The sequence below is a fragment of the Paroedura picta genome, chromosome 1, assembly GCF_049243985.1.
Source record: "Paroedura picta isolate Pp20150507F chromosome 1, Ppicta_v3.0, whole genome shotgun sequence".
In the NCBI taxonomy this organism is placed as follows: Eukaryota; Metazoa; Chordata; class Lepidosauria; order Squamata; family Gekkonidae; genus Paroedura; species Paroedura picta.
In genome coordinates, this window is record NC_135369.1 from 93,847,935 (window position 1) to 93,866,344 (window position 18,410).

At 43.5% G+C, this 18,410-nt stretch overlaps 1 protein-coding gene and 1 long non-coding RNA gene across 4 annotated transcripts in view; one reads left to right on the forward strand and one right to left on the reverse strand.

Annotated features, from left to right (window-relative positions):
• The window catches only part of PRKN (parkin RBR E3 ubiquitin protein ligase), a 951,947-nt gene that overhangs the window by 856,017 nt on the left and 77,520 nt on the right, over positions 1–18,410 (forward strand). The window lies entirely within an intron of this gene.
• Positions 13,510–18,410, reverse strand: part of LOC143842861 (uncharacterized) — a 28,047-nt gene continuing 23,146 nt past the window's right edge. Inside the window, exon 3 of the long non-coding RNA XR_013233381.1 lies at positions 13,510–17,821. This is a non-coding gene — a long non-coding RNA (uncharacterized LOC143842861). The remainder of the gene's footprint in view (positions 17,822–18,410) is intronic.

The following is an 18,410-nucleotide window of genomic DNA, read 5'->3' on the forward strand; positions in this document are numbered from 1 at the left end:
CCTGTCAGGAAATTCTAGTGAAGGAGAGCATATCTACAGTGGAAATCATCTGACTGAAAATAAGCGAGGGGAAAAAAAACAGTGTGGTGGTTGGTGTCTGCTACTGACCGCCTGACCAACGAGAGGATGTGGATGCTGCACTTTGTGAGCAGCTTGGGAAAATATCCAAGCGGCAGGACCTTGTCATCATGGGTGACTTCAATTTCCCAGATGTGTGCTGGGAAACAAACTCTGCAAAGCGTCCTCAGTCATGCAACTTTCTGACCTGCCTGGCTGACAGTTTCATTTATCAAATGGTAGATGAACCCACAAGAGGTTCAGCCATACTGGACTTAATACTGACCAACAGGCAAGAGTTGGTGGATGAGGTGAAGGAGGTGGGGACCCTAGGGGGAAGTGACCATGTCCTCATAGAATTCCTTTTGAGATGGGGAGCCAAGGAAGCTTGTAGCCAGACGCGGATGTTGGATTTTCGTAGGGCAAACTTTAATAAACTCAGAGACATGATGAGTGTCATACCATGGACGAGAATGCTGGAAGGGAAGGGAGCATGTGAAGGGTGGGCGCTACTCAAACAAGAGCTATTGCATGCTCAATCCATGACTATCCCAGAAAGACGAAAACACTGCAGGAGCTCTAAGAAGCCTATTTGGATGAACAGAGAACTTCAAGAGGAACTAAGAAAGAAAAGGAAAATGTTCAGGAAATGGAGGGAAGGACAGAGCTCTAAAGAAGAGTACCTACAGGTTACTAGGCACTGTAGATCAATCATCAGAAAAGCCAAAGCTGAGAGTGAGCTAAGATTGGCCAGGGAAACCCATTGTAACAAGAAAAGATTTTTCAGTTATGTGAGGAGCAAACGTAAAGTAAAGGAGGCAATAGGCCCACTGTTGGGTGCGGATGGACAAACTCTAATGAAAGATGCAGAGAAAGCAGAAAGGCTTAGTGCCTATTTTACATCTGTTTTTTCCCGTGGGTCAGAGTGTTTAGGCACATATAGAGATGGCCGTAGCCAAAGGATAGTGTCTGGGTGGCAGGTTAACATGGATAGAGAGGTTGTCGAGAGGCATTTAGCTGCACTGGATGAGTTCAGATCCCCTGGTCCGGATGAAATGCACCCGAGAGTACTCAAAGAACTTTCCAGAGAACTTGCACAGCCCTTGTCCATCATCTTCGGGACCTCTTTAAGGACTGGAGATGTCTCGGAGGACTGGAAGAGAGCAAACGTTATTCCGATCTTCCAAAAAGGGAGGAAGGATGACCCGGGAAACTACAGACCAGTGAGTCTGACCTCTGTTGTGGGGAAGATAATGGAGCAAACATCTGGAGGACAATTTGGTGATCCAAGGAAGTCAGCATGGATTTGTCTCCAACAGGTCCTGCCAGACCAACCTAGTTTCCTTTTTTGACCAAGTAACAGGTTTGCTGGATTGGGGGAATTCGGTTGATGTCATTTACTTGGATTTTAGTAAAGCTTTTGACAAGGTCCCCATGATGTTCTGATGGATAAGTTGAAGGACTGCAATCTGGATTTTCAGATACTTAGGTGGATAGGGAATTGGTTAGAGAACCGCACTCAAAGAGTTGTTGTCAATGGTGTTTCATCAGACTGGAGAGAGGTGAGTAGCGGGGTACCTCAGGGCTCGGTGGTCGGCCCGGTACTTTTTAACATATTTATTAATGATCTAGATGAGGGGGTGGAGGGACTACTCATCAAGTTTGCAGATGACACCAAATTGGGAAGACTGGCAAATACTCCGGAAGATAGAGACAGAGTTCAACGAGATCTGAACACAATGGAAAAATGGGCAAATGAGAACAAGATGCAATTTAATAAAGATAAGTGTAAAGTTCTGCATCTGGGTCAGAAAAATGAAAAGCATGCCTACTGGATGGGGGATACGCTTCTAGGTAGCACTGGGTGTGAACGAGACCTTGGGGTACTTGTGGATTGTAAACTAAACATGAGTAGGCAGTGTGATGCAGCGGTAAAAAAGGCAAATGCCATTTTGGGCTGTATCAACAGGGGCATCACATCAAAATCACAAGATGTCATAATCCCATTGTATATGGCATTGGTCAGACCACACCTGGAGTACTGTGTGCAGTTCTGGAGGCCTCACTTCAAGAAGGACGTCGATAAAATTGAAAGGGTACAGAGGAGAGCGACGAAGATGATCTGGGGCCAAGGGACAAAGCCCTATGAAGATAGGTTGAGGGACTTGGGAATGTTCAGCCTGGAGAAAAGGAGGTTGAGAGGGGACATGATAGCCCTCTTTAAGTATTTGAAAGGTTGTCACTTGGAGGAGGGCAGGATGCTGTTTCTGTTGGCTGCAGAGGAGAGGACACGCAGTAATGGGTTTAAACTTCAAGTACAACGATATAGGCTAGATATCAGGAAAAAGTTTTTCACAGTCAGAGTAGTTCAGCAGTGGAATAGGCTGCCTAAGGAGGTGGTGAGCTCCCCCCTCACTGGAAGTCTTCAAGCAAAGGTTGGATACACACTTCAGTCCGTCCCCAGTCGGGCATTCCCAGCCAATGCTCCCACACCCCGGGCATCATATACCCTTGCAACCTTCCCCAGCGCTTTAAAAAAATTGCCAAGCACGTTCAATGCAATTCCAATATAATGAAATAGCAACCCCTCCACTCACCACCATATTTGGTCGGCACCTTTCCTTCTTTCTCTTTTTTCATTATTAATGAAATTAGTTCAGCTTTTATGGACTTATAACAAATGTAAAATACAATAAAAACCAGAAAATAGAAAAGAGCCTTTTTATATCCTGCTTTTCACTACCTGAAGGAGTCTCAAAGCAGCTTACAATCGCCTTCCTTTCATCTCCTCAAAATAGATATCCTGTGAAGTAGGTGAAGTTGAGAGAGCTCTGACAGGAGCTCAGTAAGAACAGCGAGAAGAGCACTATCAGGGCTGTGATGATCCCAAGGTCACTCAATTGGCTGCATGTGGAGGAGAGGGGAATCAAACCACCCAGCATGACAACCACTGTATATCACATCAAAAATGTCTTCATCAGTTGGGGTAATTCTCTGTTTCTCCCACTATGGGCTGGCAACCCTACAGGAACACATGAAGAGAGAATCAGAGGTCTGCAATGAAAAGTGGAAATTGGTAAAAATCACACACACCTTCTCTCTGTGGCAATCTTCCTTGAGGTCCATTCTAATGAGTTTAGAAGGACATTCCATTTTTTTATGCTTCATTACTACAGCAAGGTTATCAAGACATGTCAGAGTCCCTTTTGCTGAAACCGAAGGGACTTGTAGCTTTGCCATGTATGTCTGACACATAGGCATAGTACCTAGAAACAATGGGTGGGCAATCTTATGTTCTAAAACACAGGGACAGTACCCATTCTTGAATGGACTCAGGTTTTTAGCGCTGAACAATTTCCCCCCTCATACAAGGGAGCCCATTCTCATGTGACCATCGTAGTGAAGAATATTATTAACTATTAGATTAAGCAAATTGATGAAAAAATAAATGTAACTACAAAACTACAAAGCCGAGAGGCTTTCTCCTTTAGAACCCTTCCTGCGCCGTCAATACCAGGCATTGAATGTGTTGGCCTCGGATGGGGATCAACCGAGAGCGTGGCCATCTGGCTAGTGTACCGCGCGCCCAATGCACCACCAGATGCCCTGCCTGCCCTGCTAGAGGCGGTGGCGGCCTGGACGCTACAGTTCTCCAGTCTACTAGTCCTGGGGGACTTTAACGTCCATGCTGAGCTACTGTCCTCTAGAACTGGACAGGACCTAGTGTCATCCATGGCAACACTAGGGCTCTCGCAATTTGTTGTTGGCCCCACCCATCAAGCAGGTCACACCCTGGATCTTATTTTCGGCGCAGGTTTGGATGTGGATCTGGTCACAACAACAGCCGTGCCATGGTCAGACCACTATGCTCTAAAGGCTCGGCTAAGGCTCCCACCACCTCCTCAGTTGGGCGCCGAGCAAATTTTAGCTCGCCCACGGAGACTTATGGATCCAATAGGATTCCGGAATGCTCTGCGGGAACCAATGCCTCCTGGCACTTCTCTCAATGGCCTGGTCAGTGACTGGCATAACAGACTGCTGACTGCCATTGATGAGATAGCTCCCCGACGCCCTCTCCGGCCCCGTCTCAAGCGAGCTCCCTGGTACACCGAGGAGCTTCGCGACAAGAAACGGGAACTGAGACGGCTAGAGTGAGTTTGGAGGAAGACTCGTGACGAAGCCTTGAGAACATCTTATAGAATGCAGATGAAAGCCTATGAGATGGCGGTGAAGTCAGTAAAACGCAATTTTTACTCGGCTACTATCGCATCTGCAGACTCACGCCCAGCTCAATTGTTTAAGGTAGTTCGATCCCTCACTGCCCTGATTGAAGGGCAACAAAACAGTAGCCAATTGGACATCAGCTGCGAGGCATTTGCGAGTCACTTTGCGGACAAAATCTCGACACTCCGCCATGACCTCCCTCCAACCTTAGATACAAAAAGTGAACTAGAGGCCCCTTGGCCATCTTTGGAGAAAACTATGAGTAACTTCAGACGACTCACGCTGACCGAAGTGGACAGGATTCTAGCGACAACAAGACCAACTACATGCCCACTAGATCCTTGCCCATCCTGGCTCTTGAAAACAGCTGGCATAAAGATAATGGGCCCCCTCCAGGAGATAATAAACCTATCTCTAACAACAGGAGAATTCCCGGAGGGTTTGAAAGAGGCTGTGGTACGTCCACTGTTGAAAAAAACATCTCTAAACCCATAAGAGCCTAACAACTACAGGCCCGTGTCTCACTTAGCGTTTCTGGGCAAGATGATAGAAAGGGCAGTCGCAAACCAACTGACAGAATACCTGGAAGAAGCTTCGGTCCTAGACCCATCCCAGTCAGGCTTCCGGCCTGGCCATGGGGTAGAGACAGCGCTAGTCGCCCTGACGGACGACCTCCGTCGCCAGTTGGATCGAGGCGGGTCAGCACTGCTGATATTATTAGACCTCTCAGCAGCGTTCGACACAGTCGATCACGAGCTTCTAGCTCGCCGCCTCATCGATGCTGGAATACAAGGGACAGCCCTTCAATGGCTGATCTCCTTCCTCCAGGATCGTGGACAGAGGGTTGCAATAGGAGAGAAAACATCAGGCCGCCGGCAACTTACTTGTGGAGTCCCACAAGGAGCGGTCCTCTCTCCTATCCTATTCAACATCTTCATGCGCCCTCTCGCACAGCTGGTACGGATGTTTGGGCTGGGTTGCCATCAATATGCAGATGACACCCAGCTCTTCCTCCTGATGGATGGCCGCCCTGACTCTCCCCCAGAAGCATTAGCCAGCTGCCTGGAAGCAGTGACGAGATGGCTCAAGCAGAGTCGTCTGAAGCTCAATCCTTCAAAGACGGAGGTCCTGTGGCTAGGTAGGAAGGGCCCATGCGAGGAAGCGCGCCTGCCTACCCTGGATGGTGTGCAGCTCTCTACGGCTCACTCTGCCAGGAACCTAGGCGTGATTCTGGACGCCTCCATGACAATGGAGGCCCAGATCACAAAGGTAGCGCGGCTGGCATTCTACCATCTCCGCCAAGCCAAACTACTAGCGCCCTACCTGGCCCCGGAACACCTAGCCACAGTGATCCATGCGACGGTCACCTCTAGACTGGACTTTTGTAACTCGCTCTACGCAGGCCTGCCCTTAGCCCTGACCCGGAAACTACAACTAGTTCAAAATGCAGCAGCCAGGATCCTCACGGCAACACCGTGGAGGTCCCATATCCGGCCTATTCTCCATCAGCTGCAATGGTTACCAGTTGAATTCCGGATCAGACTAAAGGTTCTGGTAATTACCTTCAAGGCCATACGCGGTCAGGGCCCAGTGTACCTGAGGGACCGCCTCCCCGCCTATGCCCCCAAAAGAGCTCTACGCTCTACTGCCTCCAATCAGCTAAGGATCCCTGGCCCTAAAGACGTCTGGTCTCAACCAGGGCCAGAGCATTCTCTGTTCTGGCCCCTACCTGGTGGAACGAGCTCCCAGAGGAGATCAGGGCCCTGACGGAGCTTAAACAGTTCCGCAGGGCCTGCAAAAAGGAGCTCCTCCACCAGGCATTTGGCCGAGACCAGATGTAATCTACAGCGACCAAGGGCCCCTGCTCCCCCCCACCCCCCCTCAGAATTCAATCAATAAGCCACCCCCCTCAGAATCCCATCAACAAGCCCTGGACCTGTTTGTGTTATGATTGTTTATTGTTATACTGTGTTGTGTTTGGTTGCAATTGTTGGTTATTGGTGTACATGTTCTACAGACTGTTTTATGTATGGTTCTCTGTTACAATGTAAACCGCCCTGAGCCTCCGGGGAGGGCGGTATAAAAGTATGATAAATAAATAAATAAATAAATGAATGAATGAATGAATGAATGAATGAATGAATGAATGAATGAATGAATGAATGAATGAATAAATAAATAAATGTTTAATAGAATAATAGATTTTTGTATGATGCCATGCTTATCTTTAATGGAGCTTTTGCAATATGCATCACCATTCAAGGCAATATGCTCATGTTGTATTGTTCCCTTTTAAAGCCACACAACAGTATTTGTCCCAGTGGGACATGGCATGAATTATTAGCAAATGATGTCTTCTGTGATTTCAGTCAATAGAAAGCCAAACAACTCAATCTTCATTTTTAATGTGACATGTAGTTATTTAAAATTGCATTAAAGGACATTTAACCCATGGAGAGATTTCCAGCTGAAAACTTGACACATGACAGAAATAATGTGCCCTCAGAGCATTTACGAAATGTTGCTTGATTATTAAAAATGAAATCTGTGTAATTGCAATGCGTTATACTTTAGCACACTGCAGGAAGGCATTTGTGGTATTTTCTTGGTGTGAATGAACTTCACAAGTTTTTTGTACCATTAACAACTTCTTGAGTATTTGTTCTAGCCTTTGTTACTGATGAAACTTCATATCCACCTTAAGTCTTGATGGAATATGTGGACTAAATAGCATATAAATCTTAGTGTATTATGACAAATTCTGGCTTCTCTGCCAGATGTAAACAATGAAAAGGCCATGACTCAATGCTAAAGCATCTCCGTGGCATGCAGAATTTCCCAGGTTAATCCCTGGTACTCAGAAAGTCCGAGATTCAATCCCTCTAGTCAAAGCATCTGACAGCAGATAGTATAGGCGGGGAGATCTTATGCTGTTTTCCAGATTTCTTGGGTCATGTATGCATAAAGAAACCATTGTGGAAAGAGGTGATAACCTGGCTCCTTCCCAGCAAAAGTGGCCACTCTTCTTGGGAATAGAATGTATGTCTTTGGCCCTCTTTATATGATTGCTCTCCGTCTTTCCTCTTCTCTCCTTCCATGCCCAGCTTTCAAATGCACTGTTATTATTTTCAAGTGGAGAAATGTTTGGTGTTTATATTGAAGAAAAACAACAACACCAGGGCTTCTCAATTTTACCTTTTCATTGTCTATCTCAAGGCATTTTACCCAGAGAAAGGAAGAACAATGGGATTCATGGAATACAGAGAAATTCATTTACTGAGGCTGCTCTAGCACAGCATTGTTTTCGACTGCATTTTACCTTGTGATGTGAACTAGAAGCTTTTATTGGCACCGTGGTGTTATTCCTGTAAAAGGACTCCTTTGTATTTCAGCAACATACTATTACAGTCACGACTGTGTCATCAGCCTCCATCTGAACCATCATTTTCCCTAACTTATTTCACACCTTTGTTTTGCATTGTCTTGAGGGAGAGACATTTTGCAACTGAACACAAAGGAGGAGTATTAAGGGGGATTGGGGAGTATTCTTTTGTTCTGGTTTCATCTAAATTGTCTCCAAGTTAGAATTTATTTTCCAATGGAATGTGAGTTAGAGTCAAAAAAGTATGTGTACCTTATCAAAGCATACAACTCTAATTCTACACTGGAAAATTAAATAAAGCTTTATGATGGTAACAGCAATGTTTTTTTACATTCCTTTCCCCTTTTTCATGTATAAAGTGGGTAGAGAAAGGCTTTAACTCAAAGGTCCCCAAAAGTTTTGTGACTGTTGGCACTTTAGGAATTCACACACTGGGTGGTGGATGCAACAATCAAATGGCTACTGCAGGAGGTGGAGCCAATCACAAAATGCCAGAATTCTAAATCTTCAGCATCTTCAGTCAGTAGTTCTGTTCAACAGGATATTTTTCAAAATAACCATATCATTAATTGTATTCTTTGTGCTTACACACAACTTACCTTCAGTCATGTTTTTTTTTAAATGTACACAGCCAATCAAATCTCCAATGGCCAATCAGAAACCACCATACAGATCGGAATACCAAACCAGTATTTGGAAACCAGGGCAGAGTCTGCACTTACTTTCTTTATTCCATTGTCAATCCTGTTGAATTCAGATCACTTTGAACTCGGGTCTTCCTCTCCCCCCTCCTCCCTATTGAAACAGGAAATTCTTCTGCACGTGGTTAGGGAGGCTCAGAAGGTGGGGGGGCTCTTTCTTTCTTTTCTTGAAGCCTCTTTCTTTTCTTGGAGGGGAGGGGGAGAGGATCGAAAAAGGCAGAGGAGGGAGGAAAAATCCAGGACCGACAGAAGTTGAGAGAAGTTAGGGGCTTCTCCTTTAAGGCTAGCGTGTCACATGACCAGGTGTAGCCTATCAGAGGTTCTCTACCACGGAGCTTTCTTTATTCAGGATTAACAGCAGTCTCAGATATGGCACAATAAAGGTAGGGTCACTCCGGATCAATCCTTCTTGCTGCAGAAGGAAAATTAAAATCGCCCAAAATCCAAACTGAAATCGAATTCTGTATAGAGGGCAGGGACTGAATCGATCTGGGGTTGGAATAAAAGCTCCATGCAGTTTACACCCAGGAAACCAAGAATAGTGGTATTTTTGGCTCCCTGCTATCTGGATCTCAAAAAATACCATTTCAAGCTGCACATCCCCACTCAATGGCATTTCTGGGAGATCTCCAGGCACCACCTGGAGACTAAATCAGTATACTGCTTTTTTTCCTTGTTCATCCTATACAACAGAGGATTTTACACATATCCCTAAATATCTCAAGGCCGATCAGTATATTTGTACTAGTTTAGGATGCTTAGGGCTAATCCTGCGTTGAGCAGAGGGTTGGACTAGATGGCCTGTATTGCCCCTTCCAACTCTATGATTCTATGATTCTATGATTCTATGATTCTAGTTTCTACAATTTGTAGATTAGTTAGAATCATAGTTGGAAGGTACCACCAGGGGTCATCTTGATCAACCCCCTGCAGAATTCAGAATTTTCCCCTTGGCTCATTTGAATGTCTACTTTTCTAGAATTATTAGAAACAATGCATTTTGAAAAGATGTGCCCCCACTCACATCTCTGCCATTTCTTGAAATGTGTCGTGCTGTTTAGAGAGAAGTGCTGATTTTTTGCCTTTCAATACTACTCAGGGTTTTTTTTTTCTCTTTGAATGTTTTTTGCTACCTGAATATGAAAGGCCTGCCACCTAGTGTTATGCGAACTTCCACGTTGTTGCTGCCTTTTTTTATTGTACCTTGCCAGCTTTCCTTCAGCCCTACAGAAGCAAAGATCTGAAGTTGAAACTGATGCCCTCAGACAGCACAAATACTCTCTCCCCTTTCCATGTCTATTCTCCTTGGTTTGGCTGTTTACTGGAAACACCAGCTTTCTGTAGCCCTAAGACAGCAAGGATGTCTTAGGCTGTGTACTTCTCAAAGCTGTTGCAGTGTCCTGTAGGGCATCCTAGCTGTTTGTCCTAAATTGAGATGACAGTGTTGCTCATATTAAATTGCATTCTTGCTTCGCTCGGCATGCTGGGATCCATATCTATTAATGCAGGAGTGTCCAAATGTCCTGCTAGGAAAGCAATTTGTTCCCCAGTTGGGTGTCAAGAAAGCAGCTGGTCTAAGAAACCATCAGAGGTGATATTAGGGGCAAGCTGTGTTTTTTCTTGATTTAGTGGAAATTTTTACAGATCTGTCTCCTTCCTTTTCCCCTGTCAGTTGTCACCAAGACAGCACATATCCATCTCTGGTCACCTCTCTTCCCTCTTTTACTGTCTTGTCATATCTCCCTGATGGTGAGACAGTGTTCACAAAGTGAGCCTTATGATAGACACTCTGATCACAACAAATGTGCTTTTAATGGAATGTGGTGGGGGAAGAGGTGCCCTAGAGAGATGGCACAGCTTGGAAACATTTATGCTAAAATCAGCTTTAAACTATCTATTTGAAGAAGACACGGGAAGCTTTTCTTCAAGCTGGAGAGGGGAAGTATGTGGTCCAGCTTTAACCTGTGCACAGGCCATCTCATTTACCCTCTCTAGATCACTTGTGGGCAGACTGCTGGCAATCTCTCTGTTCCCATGTTGCTTTTTAATTCCAGAATTTTAAGTGCTTAACGTTCATGGCCACAGGTCGCTGGCTGCATCCTCCCCTGCCCCCCATCAACATGACTGTGAAAAGAATATTTATTAAATATTTTGGAACCTGAAATAGCAAAAGCAAGGAGAATATTATTACTTTACATGATCTCAGCAGCAAGAATCATTTATGCTCAGTACTGGGAAACTTGGAAAATACCAACTGTAAATGAATGGTTAGATAAGGTTAAGGAGTATGCAGAATTAGATAAGTTAACAATATTAATGAGAGACCCAATGTTACATAACTTTATAATAAACTGGGAGCCATTTGTAAATTATCTTAAAAGTAATAAGCTAAATGGGAGTATAACTATTGGTTATGTTGAATAAATTTGTTAAGACAAGGATGGAGTTTATCTTTATCAGAAAGAAGAGTTTCTCCCTGTAGAGAGTGGATTGAAATGTCTCTGAGGGGAGTGAATAAATTAATTTCTGCTGGTGTAATGTTGTCATAGCAGAGAGGGATGGTCTGCACCATATAGGGGGTGCCTAAGGCTCCCATTGGTGGACAATGGCCTAGGGGTTGCTGCCTCACCCATTGTTGTATGGTGGAACAGGGGAGGAAACCAAAAATGTGCTAATGTTTACACATGCAAAAACAGGCATCTTCGGCACAGTCATAAAAGAAAAGTCATTGTAAAGCTAGTTTTAAATACTACATAGAAACCAGCAGAAAAGGTGCACTTGCTGTTTTGAGGAGAGAGGACAATACAAAATCAAAAATACTATGAAAGGGGGCAAAAACAGTGCCACATGCAAGAAAAAAACTAGTCTTTTTTTCAAGCCTTTTTGCAATGTTTCCTGCTATGCATAATACCCCGTGGAGTTTCCTTTTTTCCATCTTCATGCAGAATCCTTGCAGCTGTTACCATATACTTAAACTTCACTATACATTCTAATGTTATTTGGTACCATATCTAATAACATACATTTTGGATCTAATACCTTTTGCATCTCATTATGAATCATACTTCAATATTTCCTTGTGTTTTGACAAGTCCACCACATATAATAAACGGATGCATTTCTGACATTTCCAATTAGTACCCTTAGTTGATCTTGCTATATCTTTAAGAGCATGTTTTCTAAAGTTTGTGAATGGTGAAAGGGGAAAATTTGCTAAATGCTAATGCACTTTCCATTTGTTCAGACATCTCAATGAGATAGTGATAGTTCCTGTCATCCACTGAAACCTTACCAGGCATATTTCTTACTCAGTTGTTCAGGGGGGCACCAAATGTTAGTGATACAAAAAGAAAGTATTATGATTTCTTATTTAAAATACTTATATTTCTCCATTTACATATATTTCTCTCTTCTTCCTTTTTGTGACTACCTTTCATCAAACCCAGACTATTGGAGAATTAAGTGCAGTGCCCCCCACAGCAGATATTTGACACCCAGTGTGATAATTTTAACACCCCCTCCTCTATACAACATGAATATTTTCAGTAATGATTATGAAAGAAATGTAACTCCCCCATAAACTTAATAGAGTTTCAGAAAATAAACTTTTGAGCATCAAAATTCCTTTAGTCAGACATGGGATGAAATGGAGAGCCAACTTTTCTAATCTCCCGCACAACCGTCTATCCCCAACCTTGGAGAAGACTTCAGCCATTTGAGGACTGAGCCTTGAATCCCCACCTCAACTAGGCATTGAGTTAATAGCCCATGGTCGACAGTGTTGAATGCTGCTGTCACTTTAACATCAATGCAATGCACTGAAGAGAAAGACTTGAGGTAATCTGCCAGGTTTCAATGAGGCAAGTGAAAAGATATCAGCAGTTCTGAGGAGCAGTGAGCAGTTATGGGCCTCTAGCCCCTGGAGCAGTCTGGGATACCTAGGTCTCAGAATTAACCCACTGGCCACATCCAGCCAGAGCTAAGGCTGGCTCATTAACCCCCACTGCCCATACTGTGTCGCTTAAAACTGCTCAGCAACATGCTGAGTTAGAGCTAGAATGGCTTCGATACAGTTTGGAATGAGAAAAGATGGTATCTGGTTTGTGCTACATCTGAAAGTATACAGCAAGTCTAAATCTTTCTAGTTATAGCAATGACCATAACTGCAGGAACCATCTCAGCCTGAGAAATTGTTCTCTGCCATTTGCATTTCCTTCGCTAGTTAGAAAATGTCCATACTGAAATAGCTCTTTCCCCCCTACTGTGAGGTATTATCCCTCCTACCTTTTTTCTTTATTCAGATCTTGACCTGGGCTCAAGGGAACCTGTTTTACTGCAAATAAGACTTCTAAGAAAAGCAAAGTCAACATGTCTTTAGCAAATGAAGACTGGCTGTCTTCTTCCCCACCTTCTCTTCTTGAAGTCGTCAGAGCTCTAAAGTGATATCTGCCTTTGCTACAATCAGGAAGAAGGAAGAATCTGGCAGACTTAAAATAAATGCTCAGATTTGGGCTTCAGTTCCCATGAAATCAACAGACTTTCCTGTGCAGTTACCACAGAAAGTTGTCCCCGGAGCAGTTGTTTTTAAGCACAATAAGAAAAATGGGGTGAACAGGGAGGAGCACTATAGAAATTGAACAAATGAATCAATTTTATTTTAGAGCTCAGGATATGTTTTTGTTTCTATGCCAGCAGCCTCTATATGGTTATCTCCAGGGTGTGAAGAGGTACAACTGAACTCACAATGCATACATAAAGATATCTTGATTGTATGGACCAGGCAACTGCAATGTTGATTTGTAACAAATCAGTAAAGAATAACAAGTTTTGTAGTCATTATATACAGCCTTCCTTCCCCTACCCCTTACACACACATTTCTTGCATATATTTATTTATTATATTTATATACCACCCTCTCCTTACGGCTCCTTGATGTTCAAGTTTTGAATGTGCACAGAATAGTTTTCAATAAATATTTAATTACATAAGATTCTAGTTGTTGTCTGAAGCGGAGTTAGGATCGCCAAATTCTGGATATGTTGGAGCTGGAGTTTAGGGAAGGGGAGGGACTCGGTGAGGTATACTGTCAGGGCCATTCTGCACCCAGAAAATATTACAATACAATTCAAAACCTTTAATGGCATTCACAATATAAAACAATATATAATCGGTTCTGTAATAAAAGTCTAAAAAACTGTGAGGGAAGTTACAACAGGCAAGGGAGCGGCAAATACAAAAAGATGAAGCCAGTGACGTTTACTTCTTTACCCTATGGGACATTACTATAGATACTATAGATTCCCCCAGCCATGTAGCGTGAGCCAGAGGAGAGCAACCAGCAAACACACACTAAGGAAAGGTATGGAGGTGAAGTAGTGCTATCTCCATCTTCAGTGCCAGCCCTTGCACCCTCCTCCCTCTCCCTTCTCCCAGAGACAGGGCCATTTTTTTTAAGCTAACTGACTGGAACAATGAATACACATTAAATCGACCAGGCAGAACAACAACAAAAAATATTCCCCAACAATTAACACATAATATAATCAAACACATAAAATAATCAAAAACAAGGTTGCTTTTTTAAAGGTTCAAGGTTCATAATTCCAAAAGGGGTGGCAGTAAAGTAAGCACTATACATGTATGATTAGATACATAGGCAAAGCAATGGATGAGTTTTACTTTTAAAAAATTAGCTTGCATCACAGTCCCTTTAAACAGGTTGCCTGGCTTGATTGACAGGTGGAGGAGAGTAGCGTGTATAGCGCGTTTCTCTCCTCTGCCATTTCAAGCAGGCATGCAGAATGCCAAGAAGTACAAGAAGGCATTAGAGGAGAACAAGAGAGCCACCAGGGGAAAATGGCCAGAGGCATGATATTTTATGGTGTTACGCTATTGCACTGGCATAATGCTATTTTTTTTATGTGCAGAATGGCCCTCAAAGTTCATCCACCAAATCAGCCACTTTTTCCAAGGGAACTGATTTTGGTAGCCTGAAGAACTGTTGCAATTCTTGGAAAATTTCAGCCTACACTTGAACGTACAGTTCAGAAATATGTCTATTTTTTCATCTATGGTAGGGTTTCCTACAGTGGGTAATACCACCCTCTTGAGGGTGGCAGAAGGATCCATGGGGGTGGTAAAGAATTTTGGTATGGAAGTGGAGCAACAGCAGCTGCTCTAAGGGGAAAGCCCTGCTGTCCTTGCGTATCTGCTTCCTACCCACTGCTTCCAGTGTCCTGCTGCCTGATTTGATTCCTGAGCTGGACTGAATGTGCACAGAGCTTTTATTCCAATCCTAGGTTGATTCAGTCCATGCCATCTCCACTGAATGAGATTTCCATTTTGATTGTGTCCAATATAAGTTTTCCCTCTGCAACAAGCATGATTGATCTGGAGTGACCCTACCTTTCCCCCGCAATATCCTAGAGTGGATATAACCCTCAATGACCCATTATGCATGGTGGCAGCTACGCCGTGCTGCCGCCGTGTTGTTGCGGCAGGGCGAAAAGCCCCACCGTTCCCTGGGTATGCACGGGGGAGAAGCCCCGTGAATGCAATATAGTGCTGAAAGCACTGGGAGTGCCTTGAAGCGGTGGCAGTGGTGGCGGGGGGGAGTAGGGGCATGGGGGCCCCACTGCACAATGGTGGGGAGCAGCATGCCGCTCTCACACTGTGGCAGAGGTGGGGGGATGCCCCTATCAGCTCTGCACAGCCAAGGATCCGGCAGGGGCGCGAGGTGTTCCTGCAGGGACCTAGTGTAGTTGTACCAGAGGTTCTCCAGTCCCTCCAGGATAGTCTGGACCAACTCAACACTATTGCATTAATTCAAAGTTAATGCAGATTATTCAGTTGCTTATTTCCCTTCCCTCCCTTTCACCATCTGTGATAACTGTGCTTGTGTCAGGTTAGGATAATGACCTTATGCATAAATATTTGTTTACAGCTTAAAAGATATCTTTCCTTTTCAGTCAAGAAGACTTAAATCAATTTGAGTAAAACTACTATATTTCATCAAATACACATTTAAGTGATACATTTCTTTTGGATAAAACAGATGCTGCCCAGTACTTTATTGAGTGCAAGTGCCACATATTCATTGTGGTGGCTATACTTCCTTAATTTAATGGAGAACAATTACAAATTGTTCCTATGGATGTTGCAACTGCACAATGAGTCCTCTGGGGATTTCTTCCCTTACAAACTCCATGGGATATATAATATTTATCTCTAGGCTATGAATCAAGTTTCATCTTTATTGAGGGATGATGTGGCAATCAGAAAACTTGATTTACATTTATGAGCCTGTAAGTAGTTAAAGCAGAAGGGAGGCAAAGGTCTCCAAAGCATGGAGGTGCTTTGTTATTGTCCATTATTGTTTGGAAGAGAGTTGTCATGCTTGATGCTCATATTTTGTCACTTTGTTAGTATAAACCAGGAAATAACACACATTTTATGAGACTATGGCAGCATGCCTCACACCTCAAACAGAGACACCACAATATAAGCATTTTTAGACCATAATGCTTATGTCTTGTCATCTGCACTGCCGTTTCTATGTAAGACAACTAGCAATTTTATAGAAACTCTTTGTAGAGCACACTCTATTTTTATACATTTGCACCATATGATTCTGGCTGCTGCTATTTCCTGTCCTTGGCATTTCTATTTTCTGCCTGCTCTACCAAACTTACTCCGTTTGACGTAATATTCACATCAGTTGCCAAAGGGGCAAAGGGGATTGTTAGTTTTTGTCAAAGAGCAGAGGATGAGAGTAAATGAGGATGATAGAACATGAGTAAAAAATACCCAGTACACATCAGTACTCAGCCTTTAACAAGGGTACATCCCCCCCCCCAATTCTCAAAGGAGCATTTAAAGCTGCTGGCAGTTTTATATATCTTCCCAGAAACATCTAATTAGTCTCCTTTAAAATAAATCTTTGATGCTGTGCAATTCACACTATACTGCGGTAATCCTTTTCTTAATTCAGATTGAGTCATATGATAGCAGGATCATTTGTCTAGAGGAAGCTCGTTTGGTTGGGTCAGTGAATGTAAACAGCTTAGATAGCAATCTCACATTGTAAAGTACTATGCGTGTTCCTCATTTACAAGTGAAACATTATGAAACACTGATCAGCAACAAAGGGACGATAGAACATCCATGGGAAATGATAGCAGTTTTAAAGAGCCTCTGATCTTGATAACGTTTATGTTAGGGACAAAGAATATCTGACCCCGGGGGAGTTCAGTTGTTCTGATCAAACTTGCAAATGAAGCAAAGACATTGGCTTCAGAGGGGTAGTCATGTAAAATAAAATGTCCTGCAAAAACCTTCATGGATGACAGCCCACATTTTCAGTGTGAATGGCTCCTCACTATATAGTCATTTTATGCAGAGGTATACATTAGCAAACAGAATGTCACGGAGCCATGAAATGCAGGAGGTACAGGGTGAAATGTCATTATGCAACATCATTAATATATCCAGTTTTCAACATGGCCAAATATGTGGATAGTTAAATTCAGAGACTGGAGCAATAGGGAAACAAGACAAATCTTGTGCAGCCACTACTGTGCATAATCGGTCTGAGTGACTTCAGACCAGTCACATGTTAATTTGTTTGTTTGTTTACTCATGCTATTTATATACCACTCCTCAATGTGACATCTCAGGGCAGTGTACATAAAACCAGTGGAAAGTGGGAAAGGTACATTGAAACATTTGGAACTGTATGAATAAGCAAAAGTTATAAGCAGTTATAACAACAACAATAACATTTGGATAATCACAACCAAACAACTGTTAGAAAGGGATAACAAGAACAGTTAGGGACATGGTGAGTGTCAAGGTTGCCTGGCAGGGGATCAGCCTGTACCAGGGTCCCCATCATTGTCCTCATCTGAAAGCCTGGCAGAAAAGCTCCATTTTGCAGGCCCTATGGAATTGGTTAGTGGTGCTGCAGCTTTGGGAGGAGTTCCATTTTTAGCCCTTTGAGAGCCAGGTCATGGAATGAGATAGTATCATTATTATTTTTGCTTGTTTTAAAAATACACCCTTTTATCATTTCATTTTGTAATTTTCATAACTTAAGACAGCCTTTCTCATTGTTTTTGCCATTGAAAAAAAATCTGTAACATTCTTCAGGCTTTGAGAAACCCTAGAAGTGGAATGATCGTTCAGAATATGGTTGGGAAGCATAGCTGTGTACACGCATACCTGGGGCTTCTTCCTTTCCCACCCTTTCCAGGCCCATCATTGGCCAATTTAGGGGGGGGGGGAGGTCAACATAACCATATATCACCAATATATATCAACATAACTATATATAACCAATTGAAAATTGTCTGGAAAAATATAAACTGAGAGGCAGCCATCAGTACTGAATACTGAAACCCTCCTTTTTCCTGTCTGTTTTCATTTCCTATCTTCGATAGATGTCATAACAGTTGGAATCTATAGAAATGAAACATAAGAACATTCTTCACAACAACACTGTTATTTTGCATTATTTCTAACTTGCCCAAAGCTTTAAGAAAATGCAGCTGTGACTTACCCGTGGCTGCCAATTGACAGAGCAGATGGCAGGCCACAGAACAAGCGTGGCTGGCATAGGCCTACTGTGTGTGCACCTCCATGGTGCGCACTGTGGTGAAACATGGGGGCGGAGCTATGGATGCCTTTCTAAGGTGCACATGGTGGCGCTCTGCCATTCTACCACAGATTGGTACCAGGACAACTGCCCGCCCGCCCTCCCTCCCTCCCTCCCTCCCTCTCTCTCTTTGTTCCGGTTTACTTATTGTTGTGGATGTTATTATAAATTGTTTTTTCATCACAGCTTTGGTTAAAGGCATGAGTAAGACCCTTGGTTCAGGGCCCTATACTGTGTACTGTGGCCCTGAGGTAGGGAGGTCTCAATAAGAGACCAGCTTGCTTATGGGCAAGGCCAACTAAGTTGGGAAGGCCAGGGGCTCAGAGCCAGGCAGGCTGGTTGGCTGAATGAGATGGGCATCCATCAGTCGTCACATGCACCCTTCCCTGGGGA